The 14,097-nt window shown below is 28.5% G+C and overlaps 2 long non-coding RNA genes across 3 annotated transcripts; both read right to left on the bottom strand.

Annotated features, from left to right (window-relative positions):
- Window positions 1–224: 224 nt before the first annotated feature.
- Window positions 225–7,069, bottom strand: LOC114375592. 2 transcript variants are annotated; one of them, XR_003658789.1, is made up of 3 exons: window positions 6,615–7,069; window positions 646–855; window positions 225–520 (listed from the first exon to the last, which is right to left on the bottom strand). It is a non-coding gene; the product is annotated as an uncharacterized LOC114375592 (long non-coding RNA). The 2 variants fall into 2 exon arrangements; XR_003658788.1 differs by lacking the exons at window positions 225–520; window positions 646–855 and adding an exon at window positions 5,125–6,400 and having other exon boundaries at window positions 6,615–7,058.
- A 5,090-nt stretch (window positions 7,070–12,159) lies between these two features.
- On the bottom strand, window positions 12,160–13,855 carry LOC114375880. Its single transcript, XR_003658862.1, has 3 exons — window positions 13,633–13,855; window positions 13,395–13,520; window positions 12,160–13,207 (listed from the first exon to the last, which is right to left on the bottom strand). It is a non-coding gene; the product is annotated as an uncharacterized LOC114375880 (long non-coding RNA).
- Between the last annotated feature and the right edge of the window lie 242 nt (window positions 13,856–14,097).

Below are 14,097 nucleotides of genomic sequence, written 5' to 3'. Positions count from 1 at the left end.
TATTAACTCAGAATTTGATAAAAAGAATAAAGGTACGAAATAATAAAATCAAAAATAATTTTCAAATTAAAATTAGGTAATGAGAATTGTTTCGATAATCCTATAATTTACTAATTATATCGTATTTCTTTTAGCCAAAATTAACTTTTTTTTATTGCATAAACAAACTGGTGTTATTCCCAAGTTTTTAATTTGAAATAAATTCATTTATAAAATTGAGTGTAAAAGCAAGTTTGAGCTTATTTATTTTACTACACAAATAAATATTGAGCATTTAATTAGAAGTTCATCTCAAATAATTCACGAATGGATAAGTAAACCTAGTTTCGTATTATTAACCATTCTAACAAAAGAAAAATCTCAAAGCCGAAAAAAATCTCACTTGTTTCCAAGGAGAGCATGGATCGAGTTGAATAATGGTGGGATCTTCTGAGTGACAACCTGAAGTTTCCTCGTTTTATCTCTGATTTGAGGTTGTTAATTGACCTGAGTCTGCAACTCTTTCTACATCTTTGAAGACCTACATACATGTATGCAATGTAACATAAATGAAAATGGAAAAACTCGATTCCTCAAACACGAAGAAGGAAAATATTTAAATAGATTTGACAAAATAAAATAGATGGTACACAAAAGTTGTTTTACCCTCTTAAGCATGAACTGAACGCCAGAGTTTCCATGGCCATGCTTTAATTTTCAACATAAGCCACGAGCTTTGAGTTCATCTTCATCCTTCCCAAAACTTATTCTTTCCTATATATATGGCACTCATATATACGTAACTTGTTGCACTAGACTTGAAGCATCCTTTCATTGTAAGAGGCAAAAGTAAATAGTAAATTTCTTTGACCAAACCTAGTAATACACATTCAGAGTATTAAAAACAAGGTTGGTGTATACTTGAAAACCCTAGCTAGATTTAAATTGTGTTACACTTCGACTGTTTAAAGCAGATGATATGTTCATCCTCATTAATGCAAATGAAAATCATTATTTGAAAGCAACGTTTCGAGCTCATGGCAAGGCTATAGTGGTACCAATAACAGCACTCAGAATCACATTAATAGTGTTTCCATGTGCACCCTGGTAATACAGAAAGAGAGATGAATATAAGGACATAAAGATAAAGTTTATGATATGATAAAAAGAAAAGGATAAAAAAAATAGTGTTGGTTAGGTGTTTAAGATAATACAATTTATTCTATATTCAAAATTTAGTTAAGATTTAAACTTAAATCATTTGATTAAAAAAAATCATTATCAATTATGTTATATTAGTCGTTTTCTATCAATATAATAATAATAATTAAAATGATCAATGCATGACAATATTTAATGAGTAATATTTTGTTGAACACATGTATCTCTATTAATATTTTAAAGAGATAGTGAAATAAAATAGAGAAAAATTAAATATAATAGATGATATAGTAAGAAGAAAGGGATAAAAAGAGACAAATAGTATTAATAATAAGGTCTTTTTGTTATTTATTATTGTATATTAATATTATAATTATAATAATCAAAGAGATATAATTGAGTTGATTAAATAAGATGTGTGAGTATTGTAAATTTTCTTATATCATATTTAATTTATACGAATAAAAACAATATTATAGCTTGAAGGACATAGATACAAGTGAATGGAAATGATATATATAATTGATTCGTGTGCAATTTAAATCAGATTTCATTCAAAATATAAAGGACTCCGGACAAATCCTATTTGGAATACAGAAATCTCGCATTCTGTAATATATTTGTATCATATTTTTTGTAATAGTAAAATCAGACAAATCTTGAAAATTACTGTACACTATTATTGGTCTCGGGCAAGAATACTTGAAAATTTGAAAGTAATGATGATAAATTCTCAAAGTACGAATCAGAGTAGCAGCAAAGGGTTAAATTCTCAAATATATACATGTTTGCTTATTATAAAAAAAAGAATCAACCTTGCATTTCTGCGTCTCTGTATATATAGAGGCAAACACAGTAAGTATTTATTATAAGGACTTAAAAGAGATAATTACTTGGTAAAGTGGAGGACATGTTCAAATAATTAATTAAATAACACAAGTAGCCCCAGGTTGTCTAAAAGACCAATATAATGCATCTATTCTGTACTCCATGATTCCGATCAGCAATCAATGAACTTGGGAGCAACTAAATCAACAAGAGGCTCCAAGATGTATATTAAAAATGTTTTAAAGAGTATATTTCTTTTATACACATACCATTACTAGGAAAACCCACCTGTGGGTTAATGTTAGAGCTTGGAGCTGTGGGTTCAAATCCACCTGGAACACTTTGTCAATTTCTAAACCCACCTGTACCTAATACCTTGGAAAACTATATATTTATGTAATAAGAGGATGTCTATTATATTAAGAGAACAATTTTATGAAAATAAAATATTTATGCATCTTAAACATAATTACTAATTAACATTTTAATTACTTAGGAGCGTGTTGCACCGTGGATTGTACACCATGACACTTATGATCAGCAATCGATGATTTTGTGAACCATTAAATAATTAGCAAGAGGCTCCAAGATGTATGCCACGAACCAGGTAATGTGGCTTCAGCAACAATACTACGAACTTGAAATATATGAGTGTATTTTTAGATTAAAATTTACTAAAGTATAACACGAGACTTGTTTCTTTAAAATTGAGTTTTCAAACAAAATTTGAATACGTAAACACACTTGTGAAGGTAATTAAACAAATTATTGAACTATTTTTATTCTTTAAAAATACATTCAACACTCGAAAATACTTTTTGAATGATATGATTAATCAAACACGCCATGAAAAGGTTACTTGTGCTTCATCTGTTGGAAACGAATTGTGTAATTGGTTTGATCGATGTACGTAGCTGCACTAATATTTAACCCAATCAGACATCCAGCAACCAATAAAAGATACCATGGCTGACAATCAGACAGCCAACCCGAAAATATAATGCCCAAAAGGAGTACCATCTATTGTGTATATTAATAATAGCCCTCTATTTACTCTACTTGGAAAGAGCAAACGTGATTCGTGCAATTCTGAAGGGTATGGTAGTTTAATGGAAAGGTGTATATTGGATTGGTTGGTGCTGCTGTAATAAAAGTGATTTTTTGGATGGAGTCTTGAATGTTGGTGCCATTTATATCAGTCACTAGCTAGGTTTGAGGTTAGTTTGGATCATAATAGTCTCGAATCATGTTATTATTTCTACAATAAACATGAGAAATTAGTAAACATGTATTGAATTAAATACAACCACCTATTACTACAACCACTCCATGCCAATATCTAAATTACAAGTGGAATAGTAATGAGTGAAGTTATAGAGTACCCTGCTCGGCAACGTAGGTGGCTCTATATTAATCTCAATGATAAATGGTTCTTAGAGCCAAGTACCCTTCTAAGAAAATAAGCTACAAATAGGAAGGAGATCCAAAATGTGAGTATCCACAGCGGAGTCAAATTCTACGTTAAGTTTTCATGATAACCAATTCTGAAGGAGACATGAAATGTCTACGACTAACAATTTCTCACTCCTTAGGTTGTATTCTAGCCTGTGTATAATATATATTTTTATACATATACTACCTTTGACTCTCTATATAGAATTTATTTAAAAAATTCACAAGAATTAAGAAAATTGACTAATATAATTTTTAATATTAAATTTATTAATAAATTATATTATTTTTTCAAAAATCACCCTTAAAATTATTGAAACTCATCTTTTTTTCCACTTAATTAGTTTTTATCTAATTAAATAATAATTAATGTGTATTCCTCATCTTCTCTAATCCTTACAAAAAAATTGAATCCTTACAAAAAAGAAATTGAATTTACTTAATTTAATTATAGAATATACCATTCTTTACTATACAAATTAAATGTTAATTAAAGGTTTTTGGTAAAAAAAAAACAATTAGTGTGAGAGACAATGTAAAGAAAGTCTTATGAAAACAACAAACAAAATTTTCAAAATTAAGAGTCTTACATATAAGAAGAAAGATAATACCAAATTAATTAATTATACTAGTTGTTCTGGTATTAGTGTTTAACTATGCTGTTGTGGGTTCAAATTCCACTTTAATTTCTAAACTCATTTAGACGGCATGTTAATGTCACAGCATGTTAATGTCACATCAGTCGCCAATTATCTCCACCTAAATATCTAAACTATTTAATACAATATTGACGAAGGAACTCGGTTATAAAAGAAATGAAAGTTTAGGAATTAAATTGTTGCAATTGAAACTTGGAGGATCAAACTTGTATATTCAAAATACTTGGAAAACCAAAAGTACATTTAATAATTCATTTTTTGACAGAATGAATAATTCATTTATATCTTAAATTTTTGCCTTTCATATGACACTTCTTCTTGATTCATTTTTAAGTTTATAAATTTAGTCTTTGATTAAAAATCTCATGTAAAAAATGAATTATTGGAAAGAAAAATAGAATAAAGAAACTTCAAAAATTAAAATTAGATAATGATAATTGTTTAGATAAAACTATAATTTACTACCAATATCAAATTTTTGTATCATCTAAATTAACATTTTTATTATTGCATAGACAAGCTGGAGCTATTTAAAATTTTTTAATGTCAAACATGTAAAGTTTAAAATTGGCTTATTTAGTTGAATGTAAAATCAAGTCTTACTAATTTATTTTATTTAACAAACAAATATTAAGAATTTAACAACTTTAGCTCAAATAATTCACAATGGATAGACTCATTCACACCTTTACTAGATAATATCTATGCATTCACATTGTTGTGCATTCAATACTATTAAAGATGAAATTATATCTAACTGGAGATGAGAGAAAATCTTCAAAACTATATTATTGCATATAGCCAATTAGTACAACTAAATATAGATAATAAAACTTCTAAAAATGATCAGAAAAGGTGATTGTTGATGGCCAATGTCTAATAACCCCTAGTGCAATCGTGGTTATCCATAACTGAAAGTCGTAATATGTGACAATCATAAGGACATACATGTTATATATTGCATTTGTGTTTGGTTAATAATGAATCTATTGAATGATAAGAATGAGTTGGTATTTTGCTTATGATTACCTCAGGGAAAAGGAAGGAGCTAAATTAATCCAACTCTTCCATTATGTCGTGTGATTCATATTGACAACATACTTGTACTGGTTGTTTCTGTATAGTTTTTTAAAGTGTTGATTTTTAGATTGTGGTTAATGAGATTTATGTCCATCCCGATAAGTCTTTTCGATTGTTAAACTTTAAAGTTATCTCTTAAGTTTTGTTAAATTCATCATCACTTTAGAAACTTCAAAAGTGATAAATTTAACATCACTTAAAGTGGATAATCTTTCAAGTTTAACAACAAAAGAGTTATCTAGATGGACAAAAATTCCATTATCCAAAAGTCAAAAGCAAACACCTTTGAAGCTTATGATTGTGACCTCCAAGAACATCATCAATATGAACCACACGCATGGCACAATAGCAAACGAATACAAGTTGCAAGTTGGATCCAACTCCCTTGTTTTTCCAATTCATTAGATTCACTATCAACCAAACACAACAATGATGTGTATAACATGCATATATGCCCTTATGCTTGTTAGATATCATGACCTTCAATGACAAATATCTATGTTGAGCTTCCTAGATAAAAAGCTTATTAACTCAACCAATGTAAGGCAGTTTTCCATTAAAGAAAAAGAATCATTCTTATATACAAATGATGATAATGTCATAAAAATTAATAGTCAAACTTAAAAGATAATGAAAAATTATGTGTCAAACTTACAAAATGATGGCATTATGGTGATTTTGGATGTAGAAAGTCAATTTTTACATAAATATTTACAAATATTACTATCTTGCAAGTTTGACACGTAAGCTTTCATTATCTTTTGAATTTAACTACTAGTTTCAATGAGATTACCATCACTCTTATATTAGAGTAAACTTTTGATGTTGGTAATTGTCATACATTGATTGAAATAGTAAACTTTTTACCTGGGAGGCTTAATTAGTAATTGAATGCCTAGGTCATGATATAAGAGGGCATGTATATTATATAGTTGTTGCTTTTAATTGATAGTGAATCTAATGAACTGGGGGAACAAAGGAGTAAGATTTAACTTAGAACATAGATTCTCTTGCTAGAGTTTCAAATTGAACACTCTTCCATTGGGTCATGTGGTTCATATTGATGACGTCCTTGGAATGATCATCACCTTAAGCTTCAAAGGTGTTGGCTTTTCGTTTGTGTGTAATTGAATGTATGTCTTCCATTCTGATAAACCTTTAATTTCTTGATGTTGGTGTTCCAATAATTCATGGTCTCCTTGTTTGTTTGCTTGGACAAGTGAGATGCTATGATTGACCATCTACATGGACAATATACACAACCGGAGAAATCATTTATCTGTTTTCTATTTTTCTTAATTGTGAAAAAAACACTATAGAGATATTAGTAGTAATAAAAAATTTTAACTTAAAGATGCAAAAGTGCCTGTTAGAAAAAATGACATGAGAAAACATGGTTTTATATTATTAACCATTTTAACAAAAGAAAAATCTCAGAGGCAAAAGAAAGCTCACTTGTTTCGAAGAAGAGCTTTGGCAGGAACTGTGCGCCAGTTTCCATGGCCATGCTTTTTAGCATAAGCCACAAGCTTGGAGTTCTTCTTCATCCCTTCCCTAAACTTACCCTTTCCTATGGCATCAGAGCTACAGCATCCATTCAATATAAGTGGCAAAAGAAAATGGTAAATTACTTTGACCCAATTCACATTAGTATGGTTGATCCTTAATTATGGAAAGGCACAGGGCTACTAATCCCCACATCTGTTAAATTGTTAATATAAATGTCTAGTCCTCCTCCACATGCCTAATGCCATAAAGTGCTTTTCAAATGGACCATCTAATTCTAGATACCCAGATGGCTCTTATTTAATATAGTAGCTAGTATTAGTATGTGTACATTAAAGACAACCAGCTACAGCGGTAGAAATAAATTACTCTAGAACAGACACAGGAGATAGCACCCACAACAACTTAAATCATATTTTGCCCACATTTCCTGTAAACGTATATATATAAGTAATTGAAAATGAAGGCATGGCATTACTAATGGCCTTGTGGGCGGTGCAGGTGTGTGACGGTTCAGGGTTTCATTTTTAGAGGGATATTAACTTTTTTTAAAAGTTTAAATAAATTTTTTATTTCTATAAATTAATATTTTTTTTATTTTTGTTCTTGTAGATTTATTTTTTTCATTTTAATCCTAGTAAAATATGTTTATTTTATTTTTTATCCTTAAAATATTTTACATAATATTTTTTCATATTTAAAACACTTTTTTACAGTTTAAAGCGTCGTCTAAAGCTTCTTAAAGACAAAAAACAAAATAAATACATTTTGCAAAAGATTAATATAAAAAAAAATTTGCAGGAACGAAAATAAAAAATACTAAATTACAAAAACAAAAAATATATTTAAGCTTTTTATATAACTTACATAAATATTAAAAAAATATTATAAAAAATAAAATAACTTTCAATTGTTTAATTGAGAAATAATAGCAGTAATTAGTCAATTAATAATGATGTTTTCACTTATCAACAATTTATTCATAATTTTGAGAAAAATAATCAACAATTTATGTACAATATTGAGTGTAAAAGAAAAAAGTATGACATTATTTTCTTCCATTGCCATTAGCATTAAAATAATTACGTAAACAAAAAATTATAATATTTAAGATTCAAACTTTAACGATGAATCAAAATGAAACTGTATGATATTGAGTTATTTAAAAATATTTAATTGCTTTGCTAATGCATGTACGACTTATAAAATAATATTAATTATTTTTATTACTATTACATATACTAAAAAAAGCTAATTTATCAAATTTTAAATTGTGACACAAGGTATATTAAATAATCTTGCTTTGATTTCAATTAAGTATGATTATTTAAAAATCTTGATTATAAAAAAATTAAATTATTAATGATTTTGCCAAAAAAATATAAGAAAGATAAAATTCAAATGATTATAAGGGCATAATTTTTTCAGTTCGTCTAGGACAAAAAAAATCTCAAGAATAATCCTACATGACAGTACTTAATGAATAATAACAATAGTTAACAAGTATCTAACTGAAAATGAAGGCATGGCAGTATCTAATGTCCAATTTCAATGGCAATCTTGCCGTAATGCGTTGATCTCTGTGCTATGTCTGATATAGAGAAGAAATTAAGAGAAGAAAATGAGATAAAAATGTGAAAGTTTGATTTTTTTTTTTAAATATATCTTTTATTAGAAATAATTTTTGTTTGAGTTGGATAAAATTATTATAAATGACAAAGCTCTATCTCTAAATATTTAACACAATTGCATGTATATTTAGTATTTAATTTAATTTTAGTATTGTTTGCACAAAATACTAAATATTTAACACAATTGCATGTATATTTAACCCATTAAATATCATTACCATATAGTATTAACACATAACTCAAAGGATGTGTGTGAGCGTGGGAGGCACTGCACATATACAGCATACTTCGTAAGTAAAAATTATTATACTTAAGGACGAAATAAGAGATAATTTCTCAGTAAATTGTAGGACACGTTAAACGGTTGAATAACACAGTAGCTCCAGGTTAGGGCTAAAAGACCAATCCAGCAATCAATAGAAGGTGGCCAATGCTGATCAGGGCAATCAGACAGTCAGACAGTCAGACAGCTAACAATCAGCGCTATCACTTCATCCAGATTTCATATATATGTTATATAATATTGCATGCACAACCCCAACAAACATGTACAGAATTAAATAACACACCACCTACTCCAATCCGTAATTGAACAACTGAAATTTAATATAGAGTGATGTATGAGTCGTCCCCTTCTCTGCCCAACAGCAGTAGTAGATTAATTTAATAAGGAGTAGTGGCTTTCAATGTATGGCCAGCAACGCAATCCCGTTTTCTCCACTTTGAAAATGTTACTCAAGTTGAAGGAGTTTTAAACCACTACTAAAAAAAAGCCTTTTATCAACGGTTTTCAAATCAATGCAAAAATTCACTTTTTATATCGATTATTGTACTAATCAATGTAAAAAAAGATGTTAAAAGTGTTTATCTATCAAACGTTCCACGTCAATTTATCTTTCAAAACGATTTAGAATGTCTTTATTTTTTTTTAAAGAGACTTTTTTTTACATTGATTCTGTTAAGAAAAAAAAAACGATGTAAGACCTTCTTTTTTAAAAATCTGCATCACTGATTCTAACAAACTTCATTATTAGAACCATGTAATCCGAGATTAATGATACCACTCATGGCAGAGCAAATTATAAGAAAATAATAAGAATAGTACTTAAAATATTTTCTATACAGTTAGTGCTTAAAAACTACATGCATGTGACAAAGAAAGCAAGATCTAGAGGACAAAGAAAGTCACACAAAATATTCTCTATACAGTTAGTGCTTAAAAACAATAATTAAATATCACAATGTTACAAGAAATTAACAAAAAAAAAATGCCTGGTGTAATTATGTAAAATGAATAAAATGTGCCTACATCTATGAAGTATGAAGTTCCATATGCTATCTTCTAGGTAGGACTGTTCCAAATTTAAATATTTACATAATTATAATCATACTTAATAAATAACTAGATTATAAGTGTTTATTATAACTATAATCATAATTAGTTTTTAAAAAATATGAATATAATTTGATATAACTAGTTATTATTTTTAAAATATAGGTATATAACTAATTATGAATATACTAGTTATATAACTGATTATATAATAAGTTGTATCTAAAATTAATTACATAAGTAGTTCTTGATGAATAAAAATAATTTATTTGAAATACTTATTTCTAAAAAATTAGTTATAATTTCATAACTATAACTATTTTTTAAATAAAATAAGTTATTTAAAATACCATAATTATAAAATTAGTAGTTTTATACTTACTTTTATATAACTAGTTATAGTTATTTTTTTTTAAACTTTATTTTGAGCATCCCTACGTCTAGGCCTGTAGATTAAAATAATAGAAATTAACACAACAAACTCATTGCCAAACTTCACCCAACTAGGAGGACATATTGGGACCTCCAACTGATAAGCCATGTAGCTGTTAATTATAATATCAGTAAAATGAGAATAATGTAATAATAGAAATATAAAAAGGATCGAGAAGCATTTACCTTATATATAATCTAGAGCAAGACTTGGAGACATTTCATACCTTGCCTGAAAAGAATCGGAGACACTTCACTAACATAAAGCTTGCCTCAAAGGAATACAGGAGTCCTACATAAAAGCAAATGTAGTTATGGAGTCTTGGGCTTATCTCTTAAATCCAAAATGCACATCCTTTTTAAAGTTATACTTTGAATTCCATGAAAGGAATCCGATGTGATTTGTGTTTCAAATATACTAAGTTAAACCACTGTATTCAGGTAGGTATATTTCTAATTCAGTGTCTTGAGTAATCAACGCTCCTACAAACACAATTATCCATACTTAAAAGGGATTCTAAGAACACAATAAAGATTACACTCTAAAAAAATAATAACAAACACGAGAATTTAAGGTTGTTCCACACCTCTTGTATATGTTCATAGAATCATCTAAAAAAGTATTTCAATATTACAAAAATGATTACAAGATTGTAACTCACATCAAATAGTGTATCACTCTACAAACCTGAATATCACATTCAATGATTACAAGAAATTATAACACTCTCACACAAAGACACTTTTCTCTCAATAAAATAACTTTGTTTTACAATTTCTCTTCTCACACTCTCTCTCTCTTCATATGTTGTTTCTCCACTAAATCTCTTCTCTATTTATAGTAAAAAATATTGTCACTAAATAAGTTCTCTTGAAAATTGAAACAAAAACAACTTTTAACGCATTCATTCAACTAAGGTTCATCTAATAAAATATAATCTTTCACTTTGTATTTAAACCACCTAAATCTTAGGGATAAAAATCTAATTCTCAATATGTAGACACCTTATTTTTTGGCTTGAAACTCTACACCGTAAAAGGTATACTTCTCAACACAATTTACAGAGTATGAGGTTGTTAGTAGAAATTGGTTTGAATGGGTATTTTTAAAAACAAAATACTTTTTAATTAATTTTATAATATTATTTTATTTTATTTTTTAATTTAATCTAAGTATTTTTAAGATAAACAAAATCACATATATAGATTACACATAGGTATAGTTTTTTCTAGTGGTATTAATTTTAATTTTATAAATATATAATTTAGTTATTTATAGTAAATCACAACATTTTATATCTTAATTTTTGATAATGTTATATTATTTTATTAGTTAAAATATTTTATAATATTATATATTAATTTAATTATCATTTATTTGACCTCAATTTAACCACCAATAAACTTTGAAGCAATACTTTTATCCCTTCAAATATTAATCCAATTTTAAAAAACATTGATATAGATAAAATTTATAAATGGATGAACGTGTAAAAACTATTTAAATTGTCATTGCATGTGTTATTTTCCCTCTTTACTATTGCATAGACAAACTAAAGTTATTCACAAGTTTTTAATATCAATTATAGAGTTTGAAATTGGCTCTATATAGCCAAGTGTAAAATCATGTCTGAGCTTATTTATTGTATAATTCAAACAAATATTGAGCATTTAATAATAAGTTCAGCTTAAATGATTCACAGATAAATTGTCTCACTTACAAATTCATTAGATACTAGCATCTATGCATTGAAATTTTTGTACAATCAACACTTTTTAAGGTAAAATTATATCAACATAATATAGAGGTAGGAGAAAACTATTGGAAATAATCCAAATCTCACATCGATTAAAAGTAATCCCATATTAGAATATATAAGTGAGGGACAACCCTCACCCCTTGAGTTAGCTTTTGGAGTTGAGTTAGGCCTCTCACATTATTGATTCCAGGATGGGTTTCCAATCATAATCTGTGACAATCGTGAAGATGTATATATTACAAATTGTCTTGCCATATTTGATTGATAGTGAATTTATAGAATGATACAAGATTGAGTTGATTGCTTATTATAACCTTAGGGTTAGGGAAAGAGCTAGATTCAACCTATAACATGGGTTTTTCGTCTTCGATTTTAAGATGAACACTCTCCATTATCTACAAACTAAAAGCTAACACCTTTTAAAGCTTATGGTGATGACCAATCCAAATTGAAAAGAGAAACAACAATGAGAAAAAAATCCTTATTGCACATTGGATCCAGCTCTTTCATTCCCCCATTTCATTAGATTTATTATCAACCAAACACAACAACATTGTGTATAACATGTATGTCATCATGTTTGTTACATGTAATGATCTTCAATCATTAATATCCACATTGAGTTTTTCAGGTGAAAAACTTATTATTTAAACTAATGTAGGACAATTCACTTACATCGAAAATTCACTTTCATATAAAAGTGATGGTAATATCGTAGAAACTAATAGTCAAATTCAAAAGATAATAAAAGATTATGTGTCAAACTTGTAAGATGACCACACATTATGGTGATTGTGAATGTAGGTTACTTTTTACATTGGTTATAGCTTTAAACATGTAGAAAGTCACTTTTATATCTATAACCACTACAATATCACCATCCTACAAGTCTAGCATATAATCTTTCAATATCTTTTGAGTTTGACTATTACTTTCTATGACATTACCATTACTCTTGTATGAGAGTAAACTTTCGATATTGGTTAATTTTCCTACATTAGTTGAGACAATAAGTTTTCTACCTAAGAAACTCAATGTGGATATAAGTAATTGAAGGTCATAATATGTAACAAGCATGAGGACATATATGATATACACATTGTTGTTTTGTTTTGTTGATAATGAATCTAATGAACTGGGGGAATGAAAGAGCTGAATTCAACTTGCATGGGTTTAGCTGCAAATCTAGCACTTTCTTGTTGTACTAAGTGCTTCATAGTGATAACATCCTTCGACTGGTGTACATACAACCTGTTGGCTTTTGGTTTGTGGGTAGTTGAATGTATTCTCTTTCTCATAAGCTTTTTCTTGATGTTGGTGTTCCAACAATTCTTGATCTCATTATTTGTTGTATTGGACAAGCTGTGAGATGTTGTGATTGACCATCTGCATAGGCAATATATATAACGAGAGATAAAGTAAGAGGCAAAGCAAGTTGGTTTCATTTCCTAAAGGTGTAAAAGTGACAGCTGGAAAAATGACATGAAATAACGTGGTTTCATATATATTATAGTAAACCATTCTAATTCTAGTTCTAATAACAGAAAAATCTCCAAGCTAAAAGAAAGCTCACTTGTTTCCAAGAGCATGGAGTATTTTAATGGTATGATATATCTTCTGCTAAACTAAAGTTTCCTCATTTTATCTCTGGTTTGAGGTCGTTAATCCACCTCAGTCTGCAGCTCCGGTCCTTCTACATCTTTGAAGATATATACATCCAGGTATGTAACAAATTAAAATGGGAAAACTCAATTTACTCGAACACAAAGATTTGAGAAAATAAAATAGATAGTACACAAAAGTTGTTTTACCTGCTTTTTGGCTGGAACTGAACACCAGTTTCCATGGACATGCTTTTCAACATTAGCCACAAGCTTTGAGTTCTTCTTCATCCCTTCCTATATGGCACCCATGTATTGTTGCATCCATTCATTATAAGAGGCAAAAGTAAACTAGGGGTAAATTACTTTGGCTGGTGCTATCCGTTTGATCCTTATGAAATGAAATAGGACTGTTAATACAAATGTCTACCCTAGTCCTCCTTTTGTAATGACTAGATCCCCTGTTGGTAACGGTCATTTAAAACACGTGCGTACACGGAAGACAACCAGAACTTCATATTGGAGAAGTAAATTTCTGTAGTACAAACACGGGAGTGAAGATAGCAATTAATGAACGAGTACCGCGACAACTTGAGTCATATTTCCCCATGTACGTCCAAGTGGTTAATTGAAAATTAATGCATGCCCCTGTTTAATGAGTAATTTCAACTGTGT

This window comes from Glycine soja, chromosome 11 (assembly GCF_004193775.1).
Source record: "Glycine soja cultivar W05 chromosome 11, ASM419377v2, whole genome shotgun sequence".
Lineage (NCBI taxonomy): Eukaryota > Viridiplantae > Streptophyta > Magnoliopsida > Fabales > Fabaceae > Glycine > Glycine soja.
The sequence above is the reverse complement of the archived record's forward strand: the minus strand, read 5'-3'. Positions and strand labels throughout refer to the sequence as shown.